General features: G+C 43.3%; 1 protein-coding gene across 1 annotated transcript in view; it reads left to right on the plus strand.

Annotated features, from left to right (window-relative positions):
• Positions 1–1,805: 1,805 nt before the first annotated feature.
• Positions 1,806–4,930, plus strand: part of LSM6 (LSM6 homolog, U6 small nuclear RNA and mRNA degradation associated) — a 21,117-nt gene continuing 17,992 nt past the window's right edge. Inside the window, exon 1 of the mRNA XM_007120752.4 lies at positions 1,806–1,901. The gene's annotated coding sequence lies outside the window, so the exon portion shown is untranslated. The remainder of the gene's footprint in view (positions 1,902–4,930) is intronic.

Raw genomic sequence — 4,930 nt, forward strand, 5'->3', positions numbered from 1 at the left:
ATTATATGTTCGTCAAAACCCATAGAGTGTACACCATCAAAGTGAACCCTAATATAAACTGTGGACTTGGGGTGATTATGATGTGTCAGTGTAGGTTCATCAATTCTTACAACTAAACCATGTAAGTTAAACTAAATCTTGTCATGCTATTTTTATGACTTTAAAACTCCTTAATAAGTTAATGTTTGTGTTAAGGGTTTTGAGGACTTGTTCTCAGTGGACTAGTATTCTGAAAAAGTCTTGCACGTGTTTTCTTTGTATAATAAAAGATGCTGGGGAAAAAAAAACCCTGTAAAACATGGAAGGTTGCTTTGTGGGTTAGTAAAAGCCAATTCTAAGCTGCTGAGGGGGTTCTGGGCACAACTACAGTTTGGTAAACATTTTTGGCTTGTGAACTAATTCATGGTGCCCACCCTGTTTATCTGCTTGGGCCCTTACAAATCTTTGCCCCTCGGAAAAGGTTGCAGCTGCTCTGCAGATGAAACGTGTCCTTAAAATTCTTCCTTGTCCCCTGCCCACCAGTCATAATGACTCCATGAAGGCTCTTTGGTAAAGAGAAAGAGGCTATGAATAAAAAATTCTGTTTTGAATAATTGAAACAATCGGTGCAGAATATAGTACAATTTGATGTCTTTTGTGAAGGTTTTTGGGGATGGGGCTTTATATCCTATTATGTTGTGGGGTTTTTGGGGGGCAGCTAATTAATTTATTTAAATGACACTTTACCTAAATTTTTAAAATTTACATTATATTTTATATTGCAAGAACTTCAAATACAGCTCTTTTCAATAAATCTACAATTATGTGGTCTTTACCCAAAGGGAGCTCTTATAAAAGCATATAAGGAAGTCCCTCTTTTCTACCAAATCACACCTAGTCATTCTCTGTCCCCTGTGTCAATCAAAGGTTCATTTCTTCTGCCTTTAGCTAAGAGAAGCTTACAAGAGAGTGAGCTCATTTTTGTCTTAGAAAAAAAAATCTGTATTTTAGATCCTGTAACACTTAAACAGGGTTAAAGATCTGTTTAAAGATATCATCGCTTTGTTTATAGCATTACAAATTTGGAATAGAAATAAAGTATAAATTTTAAACTGATGAGGGTATGTGTGTAGGGGAAAAAGGAATCAAGTCCTGGCATACTAGTTTTCTTCTTTTTCCTCTCCCTTGAATAGCAAGAATATTGAGAATTCATGCAAAGTTCCAAACCAGGTTCCCATAGCAGCACTTAAATAATGTCTGTATACCATTTCCAATTAGAACTAGTTTGTAATGCAACGCACTTTATGCCTTTATGAGTTACTTCAGTGATTTTAATTTTTTGTGTAGATTATCGTCGCTATGGAAACAGTTTCTTGCTAAGAAAGACTTCGTCTTCACACATTTAAGCAAAATCCAAAAGTGGATTTAAAGGTCTGAGACTGCTTGTTTTATTTATTTATTTGTATTTAATTATTCAAATTAACGACATTTCTTGAGTATGTATAGACATTACTTTTCGCAGTGAATTCCAGTTTCTTATGCCTTCAACTTATTTTTTAACATTTCTGCCTAAAAGAAATACTGGTTAAAATGTACCTTCCAGTGTTGCTTTTTCCTTTGCGGGAGTGGGGGAGGGAGGACTGGTGGTGTTTGCTTTCTGTCAGAAAAGAGCCCCAGCGCTTTCCACCTTGACTCCGGGCGCCAACATCGCCTTCAGGCAGACCAGGATTCTGGGATTAGCGCGCTCTGGCGCGGTGGGGCCTTTAGGTCCTCGCGGGCTGCCGTACTCATGGAAAGCAATGATTGGCTGAGACAGAAAAGCGCCGCCGCCTCGGCGTTTTCAGTTTCGGTTTCGCCTGGTTGGTCGGCGGAGGCCGGGCTTGTGGGGTACCCGGAGTCGGGGTGCCTATCCCGGCCGCGAGGTGAGCCACGCGGCCGCGCGGGCAGTCCGAGGCCTTAGTGTTCCGTCGCCCCGGGCAGGGTTCGTGAGCAGCATCCCCGGGCCGGGCCGGGCCTGCAGCCCCTGGAGGGCCCGGGAGCCAGTGCGGACTCCGGAGCCTGCTGGTGGCGGGTCCCCGCCCTCACGCTCGGTCCTCGGCGCCTGTCGTGCCCGGGAGATCTGGGACCGCCGGCTCCGGGCTTCCCGAGCTCGGTCCTGAGAACCCCACCCTGAGGGCAGCCTAGGTCGCGCTGGGAGGAGCGGCATCGGCCGGGCCCCACGAGGTGGCTTCCGAGACCGCTCATGGTGGTCGGAGTGCGCTGGGAAGCCCGACATGAGCCCGGGGATTCGGCGGGAAAGCGGACCCGAACACAGGGCCAGGCTTTGCCTGGAATTGCCTGGCCTCCGCTGCATCGGGCTGGCTGCGTCTGACTCCCAGGAATTAAGGGTCGGACTAGCCCGCCTTCCCGAGTTGTCAGGTTGGGAATGCCCACAGTTGCATGGTGTTAAGTCCTGTCACCACGGCTTTTGTGAGCAGGCGTGTGCGCGCGCGGTCAGCCCGTATTTTCGTTTAAGGTGTCTAGAACTGGGATGATGCAGATAATCTTGAGAGTGATTTGGTGTGTCCTTTCCCTACTCCTTATTAATACAAGACGGTTATAGAAAAATTGGAAATACAGAAACGTTTAGTGAAGAAAATAACGTTCATGGCACCCTTCCGCCCACAGTCTCTCTTCTGGTTTGTATTTGAGCTAAGGCTGTACCCGTTTTATCACTTAACAGTATATTTAGTTTTTCACTTTCATTTAGAAATCATTCCTAAATATAATTTCTAATTTTGTGTTTTCTTTTGATTGGCTACCTAAATCATCATTGTGTAGGTCCTATCCATTATTTAACCGTTTCCCGGCTGTGGGGCATTTAGGGTGTTCGTGAATTTTTGCTTCATTTTAGTATTCCAGGTAATATTTTGATAAACATTTGTTTAAAAAAATATTTGATGATTAACTTGGACTGATTCTGAGGAGTGAAATTATTAGAATAGATGCTGTGATCTTGTGGGGTCTTTTTTAGGTCCTCATACACATGGCCAGATTGTTTGCCAAAAAAGTTTTAGTAGTTTTCATCATTCACGTTTGTCCCTTTTTCACCAAAAGTAATTCTCTTCTAGGATATCAACTGGCAAGGTTGAGCCTCTTTGGATTTTTTTTTTTTTTAATATAGTGGTATGTGGCAATTCCACTTGCTTGAATTTTGTGCAGGACTCTTCAGAGGATGTTATTGTGTGTGTGTATTTGTATTGTTGGAGTTACTGCATAGGCCCTGACTGAATGTTAGAGCAGGATGATCCCTTAAGCGATCGTCTGGCATAACTCCCTTATTTTGCATATGAGGAACCTGGGGCCTGAGAGGTGAAATGATGAGTTATCCAAGGCACACAGCTAATTAAGTAGCAGAGCTGGGATTAGAACTCAGGGTTCCCGCATCCCAAGTGAGTACTCTTTATGCTGCAAGAGGTCATCTCTCTCTGAACTGTGACATTCTTAGTATTAGAATTTTAAAGGATGTTTACATCACTTGGATTATTCAAAAGTTTATTTTTTTATTGAAGTGTAGTTGACTTACAATATTGTGTTTCAGGTGTACAGCAAAAGTGATTCAGCTATGTATATATAATTTGTATCTATATATAATATGTATATATATATTTTCTCATATTCTACGGTTTCAGATAACAGAGATTGTAATCATCTGAGTGATCTGTAGCACTGAAAAATGGGAAAAGTGACGTTTTCATGGTCGGGACTAGAAATTCATTATTTGGAATGGCAATCCCGTCAAGATTTTTTTTGACAGTTGTTTTCATATTCTTTATGTGTTGGAATAAAATATCTACTAAGTTATGATTTATACTCTGTCATGTGGTTAGAACTTAGCTGTTGGTTCTCATTTGTTAAACCTTGAAGGTTTTTTAAAAACTCCTTGTTGCCTTAAGATCAGAGAACACTGGTTTTAGGGCTTATAACAGAGTTTCTCAACCTCAGCTGACATTTGGGGGCAGATCATCCTTTGTTGTGGAGGACCGCCGTCCTATGCTTTGTAGAGTGTTAAGCCGAATCCCTGGCCTCTACCTACTAGGTATCAGTGGCACCACTCTCCGCAGTCAAGAGAATCCAAAATGTCTTCAGACATTTCTGAATGTCCCTGAGGGTGGGGTTTAAAATCGCTGCTGGTGGAGAACCACTTGCTTATGGGAATTATTTGGGGAACTTTATACAACATAAATTACAGTGCTCCTTACCTAGAGAGTCTGGGAGTTGGCTTCAGGAATCTGCATTTAACAAGCCATCTGTGTTGATTCGAATGCAGCTGGTTCTTGGACAACACAGAAACATTTCTGTTTTCTCCATCTTTTGTTTAATTTGGTGGTCAGTAATAGAGATATTACTAGGTTATAGCTGTTTACATGCATGGATGATGCTGTACTCATCACTGTGCCCATAGCTGGGAGAGGAGGGGAAGGGACAGGGCTTTTCCTTGGCACTGCCCTTAAGTGCTGCTTCCTCAGGCTTGGGCAGTGTGCTTAGGTACCAGGGTTACTAAATGAGTAACACATTTTCCTTGTCCCCGAGAAGCTTAGAACCCAGTGTGGGAGACTGGTCAGCAAACAGGAAAACTGCAAAACAGCCCGCCAAGGGCAATGACTGTGAGTGGAGAGAGGTGCTCTGGGTGCGCAGACGGCCAACTCAGCGAGCCTCCTGGGAGAGAGGGGAGGAAGGTAGCCCCCTGTGGGTGGGGAGGAGGGATTGGTCTGAAGCCTTCGGAAGAGGGCAACGTATCCGCTGTCTCGGAAGGGAGATACAGAGAGAGCTGTGTTTCTCTGTGTCTGATGCCCTCTCTGACAATGATGTGTTAGTCTACAGCTGCGTTTACTTGGGTTGTAGTGTTGGGTTTCATTGCAGTTTTTTCCTTTTCCGTTTTTTTTTTTTTTTTTTTTTTTTTTTTCCGGTA

Source organism: Physeter macrocephalus, chromosome 7 (genome assembly GCF_002837175.3).
Source record: "Physeter macrocephalus isolate SW-GA chromosome 7, ASM283717v5, whole genome shotgun sequence".
NCBI classification, from domain to species: Eukaryota; Metazoa; Chordata; class Mammalia; order Artiodactyla; family Physeteridae; genus Physeter; species Physeter macrocephalus.